The sequence below is a fragment of the Bos indicus genome, chromosome 28 (assembly GCF_029378745.1).
Source record: "Bos indicus isolate NIAB-ARS_2022 breed Sahiwal x Tharparkar chromosome 28, NIAB-ARS_B.indTharparkar_mat_pri_1.0, whole genome shotgun sequence".
Lineage (NCBI taxonomy): Eukaryota > Metazoa > Chordata > Mammalia > Artiodactyla > Bovidae > Bos > Bos indicus.
The window spans coordinates 3,245,132-3,267,646 of record NC_091787.1 but is presented as its reverse complement, the minus strand read 5'-3'; the positions used below and the strand labels follow the sequence as shown (position 1 = coordinate 3,267,646).

The 22,515-nt window shown below is 40.5% G+C and overlaps 1 protein-coding gene across 1 annotated transcript in view; it reads left to right on the top strand.

The window, feature by feature from the left end:
- The window catches only part of FMN2 (formin 2), a 357,570-nt gene that overhangs the window by 192,136 nt on the left and 142,919 nt on the right, over positions 1-22,515 (top strand). The window lies entirely within an intron of this gene.

The following is a 22,515-nucleotide window of genomic DNA, read 5'->3' as shown; positions in this document are numbered from 1 at the left end:
TAACTTTTGATTCATAAGAAATACTAGTCCCACCGTGCTCTGTACCTGATTGACTGCTCCATACCATGTCCGAAAAAGGACTGGTGAACACTCCTGAGATCCAGGTGTGGGCTGTGTCTCAGTCCCCGACAGTACCTGGGGAGGATGGTCCACAGGAGAGAAAAGTCTCTGAGGGTGAGTCTCAGATGTTTGCTGAGCTAACACAGCGAAGAGGAAGTAAACCTAAGACTTTGTAATATATCAGCTAAAACCAGTGTAGGAGTTACAGGAAAGCTTCTTTAGATTGTTGTTTTTAAAATGATCTTATGACTGGAGATGTCAAAGAGTAGACTGGATTGCCATATGTAGTGATTAAACGAAAGCTCAGAGCTGTTCAAGAGACTACATGACCATTTGTCTCAGATGTCCCTAAAGCAAAGAGTGGGTGATGGGGTGTGTTCTCTTCCTCCTCTGGTTCTGATAGGCTATGAGATGCTGAAAGAATCACTAAAGCAGCTTTATTATGTATAACTTTTTAGTGTGGACAAGTGGTCCCTCTTTTTTCAATTCCTTGGATGGCTAGAATATAACCCCTAGGCTTCTCTACCCGTGTTATTTTTTCTAGTATCCATCAAAGATAGTTTCAAATTACTCTTGGCCACTTAAATATTGTTGGTTATCCAGACCCATGGAAGCAGTGATATGGTGGTGACCTTTTGTTATTTCTTTAATGGTGCTGTTTTAATTTACATCTTTAACCAGGCTTATAAAATATTCTCTATATTTGGAATTAGGATGGCTTTTTACCATTTTTAAAATGGTTTTTGTGTCAGTGTTTTAATACTCGACTCTACTTTGCTCTGGACAAATATCCCTATCCATATCACTCCATCACATTGTGCTGAAAGATACTGCCCAAGGTGAAAAAAGGAGTTAAATCTATATTCAAATGTCCCTTGAGCTGTTCTGAGCCTTAGAGTAGATTTAAGCAGATTAAATTTTCCAATGGAATGCCAGTTTACCTGTTAACAAAATACGGTTTATAAATTGTGAAAAGATTTACTTGGCTTTCCAGCTTACCACTTTATGTATAGGGATTCTATTTGGTTGGCTTAAAATAATGTGTGGAGTAACTCATAAATAGCACAAGCTTGGCATGCCCTGTCACTAGAAGAGTAGCTCAACCACAATTTAAATTTTTATTAAACTGCTTTGATGGTGAGGAGAGTTTCTCAAGCTGAAGCATTGGGGGCCATTGTCATGGAACAGGATGCAAAGGCAGATGTCAGGAAGTATTAGGTTGGTGCAAATGTAGTTGTAGTTTGGGACCATGAATTTTAAATCATTATAACTAGGCTCAAACACATCTTTGTTAATCAAAATAGGAACCATTATAATCAACACATTTTTGCCAGCGAGAAATAAGTTTGCTTATTCCTGTAGTGTAAAAATCTGTGCTTCAGGATTCAATGAACTGTTGGAAAGCATTTTCGGCTTCCTGCTCATTGTGGAAGTGTTTTCTCTGCAAAAAGTTGTTGAGATACTTAAAGAAGAGGTAATCAGTTGGCAAGAGATCAGGTGAATATGGCGGATGAGGCAAAACTTCATAGCCCAATTCGTTCAACTTTTGAAGTGTTGATTGTGTGACGTGCAGTCGGGCATTGTCGTAGAGAAGAATTGGGCCCTTTCTGTCGATTAATGCTGGCTGCAGGCCTTGCAGTTTTCAGTGCAGCTCATCAGTTTGCTCAGCATACTTCTCAGATGTAATGATTTTGCTGGGATTCAGAAAGCCGTAGTGGATCAGGCTGGTAGCAGACCACCAAACAGTGACCATGACCCTTTTTTGGTGCATGTTTGACTTTTGGAAGTGCTTTGAAATTTCTTCTTGGTCCTGCCACTGAGCTGGTAGTTACCAATTGTCGTATAAAATCCACTTTTCATCACATGTCACAATCTGATCAAGAAATAGTTCATTTTTGTTGTGTAGAGTAAGAGAAAATGACACTTCAAATTGACAATTTTTTTGATTTGTGGTCAGCTCATGAGGCACTCAGTGACATCACTGACTTGATGAACTTGAGTTTGAGCTCCAGGAGATGGTAAAGGACAGGAAAGCCTGGCATGCTGCAAGTCCATGGGGTTGCAGAGAGTCGGACACAACTGAGCAACTGAACGACAACATGAAGCACTCACTTATCAAGCTTTTTTACCTTTCCATTTTGCTTCAAATGCGGCACAACAGTAGAATGGTTGACGTTGAGTTCTTCAGCAACTTCTCATGTAGTTGTAAGAGAATCAGCTTTGATGATGCTTTCAAGTGGTCCTTGTCAACTTATGATAGCTGGCCACTATAATTCTCACCTTCAAGGCTCTTATCTCCTTTGCAATGCTTCTTGAACCACCATTGAACTATATTAGCAGTTCCTGGGCCAAATGAGTTGTTGATGTTATACATTGTCTCCACTGCTTTATAGCCCATTATTTACTCAGTAGGAAAATCACTCGAATTTGCTTTCTGTCTAACATCATTTCCCTAGTCTAAAATAAGTATAAAATAAACAGCAAGTAATAAGTAATTAGCAAAAGAACATAAAGTGAAAAATATGCATTAATATGATGTATATATAGATATTCATAACCATAATTTATTTAAGAGAAATAAGATAAACATAACCACATTTATTTAAGAATGTATTCTAATACCAAATGGCAAATTTCAACAGTGCAAAACTTCAATTACTTTTGTGTGTGTGTGTAGCGGAGTTTTATTACAGTGAAGAGGGGCAGAGAAGGCTTCTAACATAGACATCAGAAGGGGTTGGAGAGTGCCCCCTCGCTAGTCTTTAGCAAGGGAGCTATATACTTTTTAAATTAGTTATTACAATAAATCAAAAGAATGTCTCAAGGTTGTAAAAATTTTACCAGACCCACTCTCACAATTTACATTTTAAGATAACAAACAGGATTAGTCAGAAGTTTTTCAGGAAGGAGAAACTGTCCTCAAGCAGTTATATCTATGTTGTTATATAATCTTTAGTACAGAGTTTAAGCTGAGTTGTGTTGTTGCTTAACCATCAGTGCAGGGCTTAAAGGAAAAAAAGTTTTATGTGACTAAGACTAAGGAATGTAAAGAAAAAAAAAGATGTTTGTCCTTTCCTCTTCCTTGAGAATTCCAGACCCCTCTCTCCTCCTCAGGGACCCTGGACTTCTTAGCAACCTGCATAATAATTGACTCTCATTTCCCCCTTTTCTGTTATGAGCATTATGTTGCCAAGGGAAGGGGCATCGTTTTCATTCCATAACTACTTCCTGCTGTGATGGGGTGCTATCCCTAAATTGTTGAGGCAATGTATTCTCTTAACCCTCATATTGAGGGTCTCTGATCCAGGGGCCCCAAATAATAGTTGAAGGAGGCTGTGGCACTCTAGGAGCCTGGACAACCATTTGTAACTTAAAAGCTTTCACACTGTTAGAAACAAATTCAGTTATATAGTTACAGATGCAGAGAGCAAACAGTAAAAACAGAATAGTTAGAATTATTATGATTAAGATACTTTTCCACCATGGAGGGCTAGTTAACATTTCCCAAAGTGAGGTGACTGAGGCTTCAGGAGAATCCATAGCCTGAATCATCTTGTTCATGTGCTTAGTAAAGTGAGTAACATTAGTACTCATATCTGGTATAGAGTACATCATGAGAAACACTGGGCTGGAAGAAGCACAAACTGGAATAAAGATTGCCAGGAGAAATATCAATAACCTCATATATGCAGATGACACCACCCTTATGGCAGAAAGTGAAGAAGAACTAAAGAGCCTCTTGTTGAAAGGGAAAGAAGAGAGTGAAAAAGTTAGCTTAAAACTCAATATCCAGAAAACAGATCATGGCATCTGGTCCCATTACTTCATGGCAAATAGATGGGAAAACAATGGAAGCAGTGAGAGACTTTATTTTGAGGGGCTCCAAAATCACTGCATGGTAACTGCAGCCATAAAATTAAAAAATGCTTGCTCCTTGGAAGAAAAGTTATGACCAACCTAGACAGCACATTAAAAAGCAGAGACATTACTTTGTCAACAATGGTCTGTCTGGTCAAGGCTATGGTTTTTCCAGTGGTCATGTATGGATGTGAGAGTTGGGCTATAAAGAAAGCTGAGCGCTAAAGAATTGATGCTTTTGAACTGTGGTGTTGGAAAAGACTCTTGAGAGTCCCTTAGACTGCAAGGAGATCCAACTAGTCCATCCTAAAGGAGATCAGTCCTGAGTGTTCATTGGAAGGACTGATGTTGAAGCTGAAACTCCAATACTTTGGCCACCTGATGCGAAGAGCTGAGTCGTTTGAAAAGATCCTGATGCTGGGAAAGATTGAGGGCAGGAGGAGAAGGGGACGACAGAGGATGAGATGGTTGAATGGCATCACCGACTCAATGGACATGAGTTTGGGTGAACTCCAGGAGTTGGTGATGGACAGGGAGGCCTGGCGTGCTGCAGTTCATGGAGTCACAGAGTCGGACACGACTGAGCGACTAAACTCAACTGGTATATATATACAACATTGGGTATGAATAATAGTACAAGTTCCTCCCTGTGAGGCCATTAGAATACCTAAAGCCAATCTGCTTTGTAAAATCACCTTTCTAATTTGTATTTGTTCACCGTTAAGGGCTGAAATAGCTTTTTCAGAATCTTGTAAATCCTGTTGAGTACAGTGATTCAGAGGATCAACTTGTGGCATAATATCTGTAGTTCCCAGAGAGGGAATGAATATTGCAGCCATATGGTCATACCAGTGAAATACAGACCTTGCCTAGCGAGCTTCACTTGTGGCAGATGAGCAGGCTTCTCTGGAAGCTCTGAAGATATGAAGCCCTGAGTAAAAGGTAAATCTCGGGTGCATCTCCGTATCCAGCAAGGGGAAGCCATGCCCACAGGTAAGAGCCACATATCCAGTAAGTCCTGTTTGGAGCAAACCAGCATGACTCAGATATCCAGTCCCAATCAGTGCCTGGCCAGGCAAAGGGAGGACCTGAACTGGGATTGGAGAACACAGGAATGATTACATTGCATATTTCTTGAGGCAAAAATACCAATTGTTTCCAATCGTTATAATTATGTTGTTGGCTAACTTCTGGGGATGACTCTATTTGTTCCCAGCATATGGGAACGTTAGATAGTAGGCATCTCTTTTCAGGAGTTAACCATATGACCTCATCCCCTGTTTGATAAATATCAGGTAGGAAACCACCAGGTATAGACCCATTTACCTTCTAATGTGCAGAAAAATAGTCATTAAACTGAAATAAAAGTGAAAGTGAAGTTGCTCAGTTGTGTCTGACTCTTTGTGACCCCGTGGACTGTAGCCCAGCAGGCTCCTCTGTCCATGGGATTCTCCAGGCGAGAATACTGGAGTGGGTTGCCATTTCCTTTTCCAGGGCATCTTCCTGACCCAGGGATCAAACACAGGTCTCATGCATTGCAGGCAGACGCTTTACCCTCTGAGCCACCAGGGAAGCCCAACCAAAATAATGTATTATCAAAGTTGAAAGTCACATTACGTGCATAGTCCCTGAGTGTGTAGTCATTTGAGTCCCAATTTATTGTCAGAGGGTCTAGAATCTGTACTTTGGATGGCCCTGAGCCCCAGAAACTATCAGTACAAAGTTCAGTTTGTTGGGTCAGGCAGGTACCTTTGTAAGTTTCCCAGGTGGCCCTAGTGGTAAAGAACCTGCCTGCCAGTGCAGAAGTAAGAGACCCACATTCAGTCCCTGGGTTGGGAAGATCCCCTGGAGGAGGGCATGGCAACCCACTCCAGTATTCTTGCCTGGAAAATTCCATGGACAGAGGAGTCTGGTGGGCTACAGTCCATGGGGTCGCAAAGAGTCAGACATGACTGAAGCAACTGAGCACAAACGCAGATACTCTCAGGGCAGAGGCAGGCTCTGAGCTGGCTCATCTCTGAAGGTTATCTCCTGTATTTTGATTAAAATGCTAGTTCCTATCTTGTCAGCTCTTTGAAGCCTTTAAAATATTTTTCAAATATATTTTGTTCAGCATTTTTAATTGTTCTCAATGGGAGGATTCCTTTAAATAATCCAGTATTCTCAAAAATTGGTATTATGAGAGTAGCTATAGATTTGCAGTTTAGTGAAAATAAACTGAATTTTCTGTACAACTTTTGATCCATAAGGAGTCAGTGCGGTATTCAAAACTCTCAGGTCCATTTTGGTAGATAACAGTAGCTGTAAAAGAATTCTGAATTTCATAAGGGTCAGCTTTATCCTCCCAGCCCCTAGTCTCACTGCTGGGTAGAGTATCCACGTGGTTTATCATCCAGGGTGAGATACTTCTGAGAATGGAAGGGGTGCCGTTCATAATGCTGCCTGGACAACAAGTGTGAAGTGGACATTTTCCAGGCACACAGGTAGTAGGGTCAGACAAAGCAATTTCTGATCTAATTCTCTCTTGTTTAGATATTTATTAAACCAACATTTATTGCCCAGCAGGAACACAAGAGTTTGAAAAGCCTGCTCTGTAACCCTGAGGTTTCCTGGCTGTCTGTACTTGGAGATCCTCTCACCAGTATCTTTTCTGAAAGATTTGCTCTGTGCCAACGCAGTCATACCACAGAGTGAGGGGTCTGTTGTCCTCAGTCTGCACGAGACACTGGAAACCCAGCACAGCCAGAGCCGCACCCAGGCTATTAGGGGAAAGCCTCCCTAAGGATCCCCGCTGTGGACTCCTGCATGGGGCTCTCATGCTCTTGTGCATCTCTAAGAGATTTCATCTAATCCACAGGCCTATGTACCTTTAGTGTCACCAGCAGACCCCCGTTTCAGATGTTAGTGTGGCAGGTATGTCTGAGGACCTTGCAGGAACTGCCTCTGGAGCGTGGCTTTTCTTACTGGTGCCGCCAGTCACATGGAGGCCCAGGCGCTGAAGTGTTAACTGCCTACCCAGTTCTGCTCCCTTTGTGCACGCATGTCAACAGTGATTACAGATACAGTGGTGAGACACACCTAAGAAAGTGTGTAAAGATCCCTCACAGGGAAGTGTGTGTCACTGTCCTGGAGGGACAGTGACCCCCGGTTCCTTCCCTCCTTTTCATGCCTTTCCTGTATAAAGCCAGTTGGTATTGTTTGCACAAGGGCAATGAATACTAAAGTATGTCATTGAAATTTCTATTGCGTTTAAATGAGATTTATGTAAAACTGCATAGTATTCCATCAGCAATATAGTTGATAAAGTAAATGAAACATGGTTATTTTTATTATTTGGTCTCTAAGCTTAATGATTGCTTTTCAAACACTTTTTCATTTTTTAAAAAATGTAGTTAAGGATACCTTATAAGGACAATAACATGCTTTTAGATTTAAATCAGAAATTCCTGGAACATCTGTCTATTTCTGACTCTTCATTGGATCCTGTGTTGTGGATGTTTTGATATTCGCTCGTTGACCCCTTTAAAGGGGCTCAGAGCTAAGGAGCCTCATCCTGACCATTGTATAGGAAGGAATTGCCTGAGGTTGCAGATGCTTAAAAAGGTAATTGCTTCTGACAAACAGGAGATACATTCTAAAATCTTTCATAATCAAATCTTTTTATCAGTATCCAAAGAGATGGAATTCAGTATTGCTTTGAATTGTACACTCCCACCCCATTGTTACTGATGGTTGTGTAAAATGGTCCAGTTAATTTCTATTTTGCAGGGAGAGAATTGCAGCTTATAGATCAAGCGTATCTGAGGCTTCCCCTTAATAAGGACACCCATCCATCTGACTCCTTGTTCAGTGTTGTCTATAGTATGTTAGCTTGTCTCACAGTGAGGACCTCTGTTATCTAATAAAATGCAAAAACAGAACTGGCAGGAGAACATAATACTTTTGGCCACCAATATGGAATTTTAAAACTTCGGAGAATATCAATTTAGTAAATTTTGTCTCTTGCTTTAAGGGTCATTTTATAAGACCCTGTTTGCTTATTGACTCTGTTTCTTAGAGAAAAGAAATTGTGGGTTTCTTTTTCACATCTGTGAGTTAAGTGAAGAAAAATATTTTTTAAAAAACTAATTAATGGAGTTGTTCATTCTTGATGGAACCAAGCAAAGATAAAGAAAAAAATTTTATATAAAAAGCAATCTAGGCTATGGCTATCAATGAACTGAAGCATATTGTGATTATTTATGAGTCTGGTGGTACCTCTAGATGGAACTTCCTATGCCCCGCTTTTAGGAACCAGTTGCTCAGAGAGTATGTAGGGAAACACAGAGTATCTCCCTGGTGTGGTCCTTGGGGATGACTAACCATCTAAGCACATTTCTTCTTAGCATCTCTGCTTCCCTGGGTTTCCCTCCACTTTCTGGTGTAGTCTAGCAATGTTGGGGACATGGATTCTGGGACCAGGCAGGCCCCCTGTTTTCTGTTATGGATGGAATGTTCACTCCCTTTCTCCCCGTTCCTACACTGAAGTCCTAACTTTTCAATGTGATACTATCCAGAAGTGGGGCCTTTGAGATTAATCAGGTTGAGATGAGGCCCATGGGATTAGCATCCTAATAAGAGGAGGGAAAACCAGGACTCTGCCAGCCAGCAAGAGAATCCACCCCAGTTCCAGTCTCCAGAACCTTAAAAACTGAATTCCTGTTGTTTAAACCATCCAGTCTAAGGCACATTTGAAGCTCAGCTCTGCCACTGGTTAGGTGGGTAAATCTGGACAAATGTCTTCCTCATCTCTGTTTCTTAGTTTCCTCATTAGTAAAAATGGCTGTAAAATGAGTGATTTCCTATAAATATGTGCATGTGCACTCACATGCAAGCACACACACAAGCCCACGTAGATATTCAGACAAATATTCACACATGCATGCTCATTGGCACCCCCACACACAATACCCTTCCTTCATTCCTTAGGGAATGAGCTGTGTTTTCCAGATGTGGGAGTATTTGAAACTCCAGCTGGCCACTCATGGAGAAGGGAGAGTGTAAAGGTTTTATTCCTCCTTCCTTGTTCTGAGCGGTTCCACTACAAACCTTGCCTGGGAGACAGCCTTGTGATGGAATTCTCAAGTGAGAAGTGAGAGGGGAGAGATGGGAGTTCAAGTTCAAGGGGAACGTAAATGAGGCAAATTTGATTGTCCTTAGCTTGGGTTTTCCATCACTATTACGGAAACACTGAATTAGTACTGGGTTGTGTCCATTTCTGTTTCCGGAATGGAGACAGATATGAGAATTATGTGTATCAGCCACTCTTCAAAGTTGGCTGTGTAGTTTTTGGCTTAGATGGTAGATAATCCACCTGCAGTGCAGGAGTGAAGTGAAGTAGCTCAGTTGTGTCCGACTCTTTGTGACTCCATGGACTTTAGCCCACCAGGCTCCTCTGTCCATGGGATTCTCCAGGCAAGAATACCGGAATGGGTTGCCATTTCCTTCTCCAGGGGATCTTCCTGACCCAGGGATTGAACCCAGGTCTCCCGCATTGCAGGCAAATGCTTTAACCTTGGAGCCACCAGGGAAGCCCTGGTGCAGGAGACGTGGATTCAATCACTGGGTAAGGAAGATCCCCTGGAGAAGGGAATTGCAACCTGCTTCGGTATTCTTGCCTGGAAAATCCCATGGACAGAAGAGACTGGCAGGCTACAGTTCATGGGGTTGAAAAGAATGAACATGACTGAATGACTGACACTTCTTTATCTGAGAGGAGAGTAGTTTGTTTGGCTCTTGAAAGGCTGGGATGTCCTGTAGCCATGTGATATCTCATCACCATCTCTGTGCTGTGTGTCACCACACCCCACACGCATTGCCAGTGGGTACTGGAGGCAGGGAGGACAGCGGTGGGGAGGGGTTAGGCTTTAGTGGTAGGGTTAACCTTGGTGATGGGTGTGAGCAAAATCTAAGTACATGGGCAGATGATTCTGTTTCTTGCTTTGACATACTATTTTCATGAAAGGTGAACTAGTTTCTAGCATTGAGTGTAAAGCATGAGAACACTTAAAAATGAACTAGTTTCTAGCATTGAGTGTAAAGCATGAGAACACTTAAAAATGAGGAAATGCTCTTTCTCAACTGACAGAACGTCATAGGATGTTTCGTGGTGACTCTATCCCTGAGTATTCTGGTAGCTACTAGTGGAGCAGTTCTTTTACCCCTGTGCCTGCCACTGAATAATAGTTTTCTTATGAAACAGTGTTAGAGTTGCATTCTTAACCTTTCTTAAAGTAATGCAGTATAATATGTCAAAAATGTTGCTTTTCTTCTTCCATTTTTATTGTTAAAATGACTGCACAAAAACTCACCAGTTTTGATGTTTGTGTTTTTTTTTTTTGGTTATCCATTTTATTTATTTGTTTATTTTAAATATAAATTTATTTAATTGGAGGCTAATTACTTTACAATACTATATTGGTTTTGCCATACATCAACATGAATCCGCCACGGGTATATACATGTTCCCCATCCTGAATCCCCCTCCCACATCCCTCCCCATACCATCCCTCTGGGTCATCCCAGTGCACCAGCCCCAAGCATCCTGTATCCTGCATCGAACCAGGACTGGCGATTTGTTTCTTATATGATGTTATACATGTTTCAATGCAATTCTCCAAAATCATCCCACCCTCTCCCTCTCCCACAGAGCCCAAAGACTGTTCTATACATATGTGTCTTTTTTTGCTGTCTCACATACAGGGTTGTCGTTACCATCTTTCTAAATTCCATATATATGCGTTAGTATACTGTATTGGTGTTTTCCTTTCTGGCTTACTTCACTCTGTATAATAGGCTCCAGTTTCATCCACCCCATTAGAACTGATTCAAATGTATTCTTTTTAATGGCTGAGTAATACTCTATTGTGTATATGTACCACAGCTTTCTTATCCATTCATCTGCTGATGGACATCTAGGTTGATTCCATGTCCTGACTATTATAAACAGTGCTGCGATGAACATTGGGGTACACGTGTCTCTTTCAATTCTGGTTTCCTCAGTGTATGCCCAGCAGTGGGATTGCTGGGTCATATGGCAGTTCTATTTCCAGTTTTTTAAGGAGTCTCCACACTGTTCTCCATAGTGGCTGTACTAGTTTGCATTCCCACAGTGTAAAAGGGTTCCCTTTTCTCCACACCCTCTCCAGCATTTATTGCTTGTAGACTTTTGGATCGCAGCCATTCTGACTGGTGTGAAATGGTACCTCATAGTGGTTTTGAGTTGCATTTCTCTGATAATGAGTGATGTTGAGCATCTTTTCATGTGTTTGTTAGCCATCTGTATGTCTTCTTTGGAGAAATGTCTGTTTAGTTCTTTGGCCCATTTTTTGATTGGGTTGTTTATTTTTCTGGAATTGAGCTGCAGGAGTTGCTTGTATATTTTTCAGATTAGTTGTTTGTCAGTTGCTTCAACAGCTATTATTTTCTCCCATTCTGAAGGCTGTCTTTTCACCTTGCTTACAGTTTCCTTTGTTGTTCAGAAGCTTTTAATTTTAATTAGGTCCCATTTGTTTATTTTTGCTTTTATTGCCAATATTCTGGGAGGTGGGTCATAGAGGATCCTGCTGTGATTTATGTCGGAGAGTGTTTTGCCTATGTTCTCCTCTAAGAGTTTTATAGTTTCTGGTCTTACGTTTAGATCTTTAATCCATTTAGAGTTTATTTTTGTGTATGGTGTTAGAAAGTGTTCTAGTTCATTCTTTTACAAGTGGTTGACCAGTTTTCCCAGCACCACTTGTTAAAGAGATTGTCCTTTCTCCATTGTATATTCTTGCCTCCTTTGTCGAAGATAAGGTGTCCATATGAGCGTGGATTTATCTCTGGGCTTTCTGTTTTGTTCCATTGATCTATATTTCTGTCTTTGTGCCAGTACCATACTGTCTTGAAGACTGTGGCTTTGTAGTAGAGCCTGAAGCCAGGCAGGTTGATTCCTCTAGATCCATTCTTCTTTTTCAAGATTGCTTTGGATATTTGAGGGTTTTTGTATTTCCATACAAATTGTGAAATTATTTGTTCTGGCTCTGTGAAAAATACTGTTGGTAGTTTGATAGGGATTGCATTAAATCTATAGATTGCTTTGGGTAGTATACTCATTTTCACTGTATTGATTCTCCTGATCCATGAACATGGTATATTTTTCCATTTATTAGTGTCCTCTTTGATTTCTTTCACCAGTGTTTTATAGTTTTCTATATATAGATCTTTAGTTTCTTTAGGTAGATATATTCCTAAGTATTTCATTCTTTTTGTTGCAATGGTGAATGGAATTGTTTCCTAAATTTCTCTATTTTCTCATTATTAGTGTATAGGAATGCAAGGGATTTCTGTGTGTTGATTTTATATCCTGAAACTTTACTATATTCATTGATTAGCTCTAGTAATTTTCAGGTGGAGTCTTTAGGGTAACAGAAGCAGAAGATATTAAGAAGAGATGGCAAGAATACACAGAAGAACTGTACAAAAAAGATCTTCATGACCCAGATAATCATGATGGTGTGATCACTGACCTAGAGCCAGACATCCTGGAATGTGAAGTCAAGTGGGCCTTAGCATCACTACGAACAAAGCTAGTGGAGGTGATGGAATTCCAGTTGAGCTGTTTCAAATCCTGAAAGATGATGCTGTGAAAGTGCTGCACTCATTATGCCAGCAAATTTGGAAAACTCAGCAGTGGCCACAGGACTGGAAAAGGTCAGTTTTCATTCCAATCCCAAAGAAAGGCAATGCCAAAGAATGCTCAAACTACCGCACAATTGCACTCATCTCACACGCTAGTAAAGTAATGCTCAAAATTCTCCAAGCCAGGCTTCAGCAATATGTGAACCGTGAACTTCCTGATGTTCAAGCTGGTTTTAGAAAAGGCAGAGGAACCAGAGATCAAATTGCCAACATCTGCTGGATCATGGAAAAAGCAAGAGAGTTCCAGAAAAACATCTACTTCTGCTTTATTGACTATGCCAAAGCCTTTGACTGTGTGGATCACAATAAACTGTGGAAAATTCTGAAAGAGATGGGAATACCAGACCACCTGACCTGCCTCTTGAGAAACCTGTATGCAGGTCAGGAAGCAACAGTTAGAACTGGACATGGAACAACAGACTGGTTCCTAATAGGGAAAGGAGTGCATCAAGGCTGTATATTGTCACCCTGCTTATTTAACTTATATGCAGAGTACATCATGAGAAACGCTGGACTGGAAGAAACACAAGCTGGAATCAAGATTGCTGGGAAAAATATCAATAACCTCAGATATGCAGATGACACCACCCTTATGGCAGAAAGTGAAGAGGAACTCAAAAGCCTCTTGATGAAAGTGAAAGTGGAGAGCGAAAAAGTTGGCTTAAAGCTCAACATTCAGAATATGAAGATTATGGCATCTGGTCCCATCACTTCATGGGAAATAGATGGGGAAACAGTGGAAACAGTGTCAGACTTTATTTTTCTGGGCTCGAAAATCACTGCAGATGGTGACTGTAGCCGTGCAATTAAAAGACGCTTACTCCTTGGAAGGAAAGTTATGACCAACCTAGATAGTATATTCAAAAGCAGAGACATTACTTTGCCAACAAAGGTCTGTCTAGTCAAGACTATGGTTTTTCCTGTGGTCATGTATGGATGTGAGAGTTGGACTGTGAAGAAGGCTGAGCACCGAAGAATTGATGCTTTTGAACTGTGGTGTTGGAGAAGACTCTTGAGAGTCCCTTGGACTGAAAGGACATCCAACCAGTCCATTCTGAAGGAGATCAGCCCTGGGATTTCTTTGGAAGGAATGATGCTGAAGCTGAAACTCCAGTACTTTGGCCACCTCATGCGAAGAGTTGACTCATTGGAAAAGACTCTGATGCTGGGAGGGATTGGGGGCAAGAGTAGAAGGGGACGACAGAGGATAAGATGGCTGGATGGCATCACTGATTCGATGGACATGAGTCTGAGTGAACTCTGGCAGTTGGGGATGAACAGGGAGGCCTGGTGTGCTGCGATTCATGGGGTTGCAAAGAGTCGGACACGACTGAGCAACTGAACTGAACTGAACTGATGTAGAGGATCATGTCATCTGCAAACAGTGAGAGTTTTACTTCTTTTCCAATTTGGATTCCTTTTATTTCTTTTCCTGCTCTTATTGCTGTGGCCAAAACTTCCATAACTATGTTGAATAGTAGTGGTGAAAGTGGGCACCCTTCTCTTGTTCCTGACTTTAGGGGAAATGCTTTAATTTTTCACCATTGAGGATAATGTTTGCTATGGGTTTGTCATATATAGCTTTTATTATGTTGAGGTATGTTCCTTGCATTCCTGCTTTCTGAAGAGTTTTTATCATAAATGGATGTTGAGTTTTGTCGAAGGCTTTCTCTGCATATATTGAGATAATCATATGGCTTTTATTTTTCAAAATTTTGATGTGGTGTATTACATTGATTGATTTGCAGATATTGAGGAATCCTTGCATCCCTGATATAAAGCCCACTTGGTCATGATATATGGCCTTTTTAATGTGTTGTTGGATTCTGATTGCTAGAATTTTGTTAAGGATTTTTGCATCTATGTTCATCAGTGCTATTGGCCTGTAGTTTTCTTTTTTTGTGGCATCTTTGTCAGGTTTTGGTATTAGGGTGATGGTGGCCTCATAGAATGAGTTTGGAAGTTTACCTTCCTCTGCAATTTTCTGGAAGAGTTTGAGTAAGACAGGTGTTAGCTCTTCTCTAAATTTTTGGTAGAATTCAGCTGTGAAGCCGTCTGGACCTGGGCTTTTGTTTGCTGGAAGCTTTCCGATTACAGTTGCAATTTCCATGCTTGTGATGGGTCTGTTAAGATTTTCTATTTCTTCCTGGTCCAGTTTTGGAAAGTTGTGCTTTTCTAAGGATTTTTCCATTTCTTCCACGTTGTCCATTTTATTGGCATATGTTTGCTGATAGTAGTCTCTTATGATCCCTTGTATTCCTGTGTTGTCTGTTGTGATCTCTCCATTTTCATTTCTGATTTTATTGATTTGATTTTTCTCCCTTTGTTTCTTGATGAGTCTGGCTAATGGTTTGTCAATTTTATTTATCCTTTCAAAGAACCAGCTTTTGGCTTTGTTGATTTTTGATATGGTCTCTCTTGTTTCTTTTGCATTTATTTCTGCCCTAATTTTAAAGATTTCTTTCCTTCTACTAACCCTGAGGTTCTTCATTTCTTCCTTTTCTAGTTGCTTTAGGTGTAAAGTTAGGTTATTTATTTGACTTCTTGTTTCCTGAGGTATGCCTGTATTGCTATGAACTTTCCCCTTAGCACTGCTTTTACAGTGTCCCACAAGTGTTGGGTTGTTGTGTCTTCATTTTCATTCATTTCTATGGAAATTTTGGTTTATTTTTTGATTCTTTTGTGATTGGTTTGTTATTCAGCAGCATGTTGTTCAGCCTCCATATGTTGGAATTTTTAATAGTTTTTCTCCTGTAATTGAGATCTAATCTTACTGCATTGTGGTCAGAAAAGATACTTGGAATGATTTCAATTTTTTTGAATTTACCAAGGCTAGATTTATGGCCCAGGATGTGATCTATCCTGGAGAAGGTTCCATGTGCGCTTGAGAAAAAGGTGAAATTCATTGTTTTGGGGTGAAATGTGCTATAGAAATCAATTAGCTCTAACTGGTCTATTGTATCATTTAAAGTTTGTGTTTCCTTATTAATTTTCTATTTAGTTGATCTATCCATAGGTGTGAGTGGGGATTAAAGTCTCCCACTGTTATCCTGTTACTGTTAATTTCCCCTTTCATACTTGTTAGCATTTGTCTTATATATTGCGGTGCTCCTATGTTGGGTGCATATATATTTATAATTGTTATATCTTCTTCTTGGATTGATCCTTTGATCATTATGTAGTGTCCTTCTTTGTCTCTTTTCACAGCCCTTGTTTTAAAGTCTATTTTATCTGATATAAGTATTGCTACTCCTGCTTTCTTCTGGTCTCTCTTTGCATGGAAAATCTTTTTCCAGCCCTTCACTTTCAGTCTGTATGTGTCCCCTGTTTTGAGGTGGGTTTCTTGTAGACAACATATGTAGGGGTCTTGTTTTTGTATCCATTCAGCCAGTCTTTGTCTTTTGGTTGGGGTATTCAACCCATTTACGTTTAAGGTAATTATTGATAAGTATGATCCCATTGCCATTTACTTCTGTTTTGGGTTTGAGTTTATACACCCTTTTCTGTGTTTCCTGTCTAGAGAAGATCCTTTAGCATTTGTTGCAGAGCCGGTTTGGTGGTGCTGAATTCTCTCAGGTTTTGCTTATCTGTAAAGCTTTTGGTTTCTCCTTCATATTTGAATGAGATCCTTGCTGGGTACAATAATCTGGGCTGTAGGTTATTTTCTTTCATCACTTTAAGTATGTCCTGCCATTCCCTCCTGGCTTGAAGAGTTTCTGTTGAAAGGTTAGCTGTTATCCAATGGGTATCCCCTTGTGTGTTATTTGTTGTTTTTCCCTTGCTGCTTTTAATATTTGTTCTTTGTGTTTGATCTTTGTTAATTTGATTAATATGTGTCTTGGGGTGTTTCACCTTAGGTTTATCCTGTTTGGGACTCTCTGGGTTTCTTAGACTTGGGTAACTATTTCCTTCCCCATTTTAGGCAAGTTTTCAACTATTATCTCAAGTGTTTTCTCATGGTCTTTCTTTTTGTCTTCTTCTTCTGGGGCTCCTATGATTCGAATGTTGGGGCGTTTAATATTGTCCTGGAGGTCTCTGAGATTGTCCTCATTTCTTTTAATTCCTTTTCCTTTTTTCCTTTCTGATTCATTTATTTCTGCCATTCTATCTTCTGCTTCACTAATCCTATCTTCTGCCTCCTTTATTCTACTATTTGTTGCCTCCAGAGTGTTTTTTATCTCATTTATTGCATTATTTATTATATATTGACTCTTTTTTATTTCTTCTAGGTCCTTGTTAAACTTTTCTTGCGTCTTCTCAATCCTTATCTCCAGGCTATTTATCTGTGATTCCATTTTGATTTCAAGATTTTGGATCATTTCACTATCATTATTTGGAATTCTTTATCAGGTAGATTCCCTATCTCTTCCTCTTTTTTTGGTTTGGTGGGCATTTATCCTGTTCCTTTATCTGCTGAGTATTCCTCTGTCTCTTCATCTTGTTTATATTGCTGAGTTTGGGGTGGTCTTTCTGTATTCTGGCAGTTTGTGGAGTTCTCTTTATTTTGGAGTTTCCTCGCTGTAGGTGGGGTTGTACAGGTGTCTTGTCAAGGTTTCCTGGCTAGGGAAGCTTGTGTCGGTGTTCTAGTGGATGGAGCTGGATTTCTTCTCTGTGGAGTGCAATGAAGTGTCCAGTAATGAGTTATGAGATGTCAGTGGGTTTGGAGTAACTTTGGGCATCCTATATATTGAAGCTGAGGGCTGTGTTCCTGTGTTGCTGGAGAATTTGCATGGTATGTCTTGCTCTGGAACTTGTTGGCCCTTGGGTGCTGCTTGGTTTCAATGTAGGTATGGAGGCGTTTGATGAGCTCCTGTTGATTAATGTCCCCTGGAGTCAGGAGTTCTCTGGTGTTCTCAGGATTTGGACTTCAGCCTCCTGCTTCTGGTTTTCAGTCTTATTTTTACAGTAGTCTCAAGATTTCTCCATCTATACAGCACCATTGATAAAACATCTAGGTTAAAGATGAAAAGTTCCTCCACAGTGAGGGACACCCAGAGAGGTTCCCAGAGTTACATGGAGAAGAGAAGAGAGAGGAGGGGGTTAGAGGTAACCAGGATGAGATGAGGTGGAATCAAAAGAGGAGACAGCAAGCTAGCCAGTAATCACTTCCTTATGTGCGCTCCCCAGTCTGAATCGCTCAGAGATGTTCACAGAGTTATACAGAGAAGAGAAGAGAAAGGAAGGGGACAGAGGTGGCCAGGAGGATAAAGGGGGGAATCAAAAGGAGAGAGACAGATCCAGACAGTAATCAGTTCCCTAAGTGTTCTCCACCATCTGGAACACACAAAGAGATTCCCAGAGTTGAGTAGAGAAGAGAAAGGGGAGGGGGGAGATAGAAGTGACCTGGTGGAGAAAAAGGAGAGTCCAAAGGGGGAGAGAGGAGTCAAGCCAATAATGTCACTCCCAAGTAAAAATGGGTACTGAAGATTCGGTTCTTAAAGGTACAAAATTGATAACAAATACCAAAAAGCAAAGATTAAAAATCTACAGTAGAGGTTGGATTTTTAAAAATACAATATTGAAAAGAAGAAAAAAAAGTCACAAAAATTATAAAAAGAATATATATATATATATATATATATATATGAAGTTACCTTTAAAAAATAGGGTCTTTTTTTTGCAAAGTAATAGTAGGTTATAAAAATGAAAAGTAAAGGAGTAATAGAGGACTTAAATTTTTTTTTTAATTACATAAAGAAGAATGATAGTAAAAATAGTAAAAATATATCTAGAACTTTCTCTGGTGTTGTTGTGGGCAGTGTGGGGTCAGTTCATTTTCGGATAGTTCCTTGGTCCAGCTTACATTTCTCAAGATCTATAGGCCCTTTCCTATGTAGTCTGTACTAACTACAGGGTTTTAATCTATTGCACCTGTCACTTCCAAGGAGGTTCCCTCTGTTTTATCTTCTTCTGTTTGCTGGTCTCTTCCGTGTCTGATTTCTGCCCTGACACAAGAGGGGCAGTGGTGAACACTTTTTTAAGCTCACTTGTTCAGTTGCGCTGTGGGGAGGGAGGTGAGCTGCAAACAAATAACACTGGTGTGTGTTCACAGTGTCTCAGCCACACTGGGCCTGCCCTCGTTCAGGGCGCATGTGTCCTTCCTGCCCACACTGCTCAGCCTCTATGTTGCTCTGCCGGGAACTGTCCGAGGCCAGCCCTGGCCTGCATGCACCTCCCAATTCTAAGCCGCTCAGGTTCAGGCACTCAGGAAGTCCTCAGAGGCGCAGACTCAGTTGGACCTGCACTTTGTGCCCTTTCCAGGTCCGAGCAGCTCAGGTGATGAGGTGTTTGACGAGCACAGTCACTGCGACTTATCGCCTCCCCCGTCCCTGATGCGCAGTTTTCTGGGTGTACAACCGCCACACCTTCTCAGGCAGATGTTGAGTGTCCAGAACCCCAAGAAGTCTTAGTTAGCAAAGAAGCCTGCTTGCAGTTTGGTAGATAATGTCTCTCTGGGGCTGCAATTGCCCCCTTCCGGCTCTGGCTGCCTGTCACTGGAGGAGGTGCAGCCGACTAGCTCTGTGCAGTCCTTTGTTCTGTGAGCGGGTCTGGCGGTGTCTTAAGTTAGGGCTTTTCACGTGGTAGCTATCCCACAGTCTGGTTTGCTAGCCCAAGTTAGTTCCCTCAGATTGCCCTCAGGGCATTCAGGCCTGGTTCTTACTCTAAGCAATGCAACCCACGCCTCCATGCCCAGCCCCTGCTTGCTAGTGGCGGGTGCAGGCATCTGTGCTGCTTCTCCACTGGGGGAGTTATCGTTAGGCTCGTAATCTGTGGGGTTTAATTATTTATTTATTTTTCCTCCCAGTTATGTTGCCCTCTGTGGTTCCAAGGCTCACCACAGACTTGGCAGTGAGAGTGTTTCCTGGTGTTTGGAAACCTCTCTTTTTAAGACTCCCTTCCCAGGACGGAGCTCTGTCCCTACCTATTTTGTCTCTTTTTTTGTCTTTTATATTTTCTCCTACCTCCTTTAGAAGACAATGGGCTGCTTTTCTGGGTGCCTGATGTCCTCTGCTGGCACTCAGAAATTGTTTTGTGGAATTTACTCAGCATTTAAATGTTCTTTTGATGAATTTGTGGGGGAGAAAGTGGTTTCCCCGTCCTATTCCTCCACCATCTTAGGACTACCCCCTGATGTTTTTTTTTAAATGCACACTGATATGACAATATACAGTACAATCTAAGACAATGATTTCAAATGAAGTTAAAGGACAACTAAGTGCTACTAGAGCCATCTTACAGAAAAAAAATCAAATGGACTTTTTGGCCAACCCAATATATTGGCACACAGGTTAAGGTAGGGGAAATTTAAAATGCATCAAAAATAAGTAAAACTTCAGTTCAGTTCAGTTCAGTTGCTCAGTCATGTCCAACTCTGTGACACCATGGACTGCAGCACACCAGGCCTCCCTGTCCATCACCAACGCCCGGAGCTTACTCAAACTCATGTCCATTGAGTCAGTGATGCCATCCAACTATTTCATCCTCTATCATCCCCTTCTCCTCCTGCCTTCAATCTTTCCCAGCATCAGGGTCTTTTCAAATGAGTCAATTCTTTGCATCAGGTGGCCAAAGTATTGGAGTTTCAGCTTCATCATCAGTCCTTCCAATGAATATTCAGGAATGATTTCCTTTAGGATGGACTGATTGGATCTCCTTGCAATCCAAGGGACTCCCAAGAGTCTTCTCCAACACCACAGTTCAAAAACATCAATTCTTCAGTGCTCAGCTTTCTGTATTGTCCAACTCTCACGTCTATACATGACTACTGGAAAAACCATAGCTTTGACCGGATGGACCTTTGTTGGCAAAGTGATGCCTCTGCTTTTTAATATGCAGTCTAGGTTGGTCATAGCTTTTCTTCCAAAGCACAAGCATCTTTTAATTTCCTGGCTGCAGTCACCATCTGCAGTGATTTTGGAGCCCAGGAAAATAAAGTCTGTCAATGTTTCCACTGTTTACCCATCTATTTGCCATGAAGTGATGGGACCAGATGCCATGATCTTAGTTTTCTGAATGTTGAGTTTTAAGCCAACTTTTTTGCTCTTCTCTTTCACTTTCATCAAGAGGCTCTTTAGTTCTTCTTCACTTTCTGCCATAAGGGTGGTGTCATTTGCATACCTGAGGTTACTGATATTTCTCCCAGCAATCTTCATTCCAGCTTGTGTTTCATCTAGCCCAGCGTTTCTTGTGATGTACTGTGCGTATAAGTTAAATAAGCAGGATGACAATATACAGCCTTGACGTACTCCTTTTCCTATTTGGAACCAGTCTGTTGTTCCATGTCCAGTTCTAACTGTTGCTTCCTGATCTGCATACAGATTTCTCAAATTTCAGGTCAGGTGGTCAGGTATTCCCATCTCTTGAAGAATTTTCCAGTTTGTTGTTATCCACACATTCAAAGGCTTTGGCATAGTCAATAAAGCAGAAGTAGATGCTTTTATGGAACTCTCTTGCTTTTTCAGTGATCCAACAGATGTTTGCAATTTGATCTCCTGTTCCTCTGTCTTTTCTAAATCCAGCTTAACATCTGGAAGTTCATGGTTCATGTACTGTTGAAGCCTGACTTGGAGAATTTTGAGCATTCCTTTGCTAGCATGTGAGATGAGTGTAATTGTGTGGTAGTTTGAGCATTCTTTGGTATTGCCTTTCTTTGGGATCAGAATGAAAACTGACCTTTTCCAGTCCTGTGGCCACTGCTGAGTTTTCCAAATTTGCTGGCATATTGAGTGCAGCACTTTCACAGCATCATCTTTTAGGATTTGAAATAGCTCAAATGGAATCTATCACCTGGTACTAGCTTTATTCATAGCGGTGCTTCTTAAGGCCCACTTGACTTCACATTCCAGGATGTCTGGCTCTAGGTGAGTGATCACACCATCATGATTATCTGGGTCATGAAGATCTTTTTTGTATAGTTCTTCTGTGTATTCTTGCCACCTCTTCTTAATATCTTCTGCTTCTAAATAAAACCTAGGTATAACAAAGTATTTCAGAAAGGCTGAAGTATGAAGAGAAGTGAAATTAGGCCCAACACATGTGAATCAAAAAAGCAAGAGTTATGATCTTGATATGTGACAACTTAAAATTCAGGCCAGGAACATTATGTGAACAACAACAAAACAATGAAAACATATTCTTAATACTAACAGCTATAATTCACAATGAAATTATAATAGATTTGAATTCATGTCCCTCTAAATAGAGATGCAACTACATAAGAAAGAAACTATGTAATACTTACAAGGAGAGACAGGCACATTAATAAGAGTAACTTTAAACCACTTTGGTCAAAACAGATCAAGAGGGAAAATACAAATAAGGATTTAGAATATATAAACAGAAAAAATTATATCTTATATATACGTATATAATATGTATTCTCAAGGTACATGAACTATTTAGGACTATTGAGTATTCTCAAGGTACATGAACTATTTAGGACTATTGACTATTAAGTCGCAACAAAAATGTCAAACAATGTCATAACACAAACTTATTTCCTCATCTCATACAGTAAACTATTAATGGATTAAAAAAAAGAGTTGTGAACTTATAGCCCATGACAGAGAAAATCAAAGTTTACACACTGAAATTTGGCATGTTCCTTTCATTGTATTACAGATGGTTTTGACTAAAAACTTGGGTCTCACAAAAACTTTTTCCAAAATATTTATATGTACAAAAATCTAAAGAACACACATATTTATCATGATACACTTAGAATAACTGTGGTTTACTCAACATGTCATTAATATGTATAAAGTGTGGTGGGCTGGTTTATGTGTGTGTTGAGTCATGCTTGGTCATTTGTTCAGTTATGAAGGTTTTCTGTTTTCTCTGTTGATATATATATTTGTATGTAAGGGTTATTTTGATGGC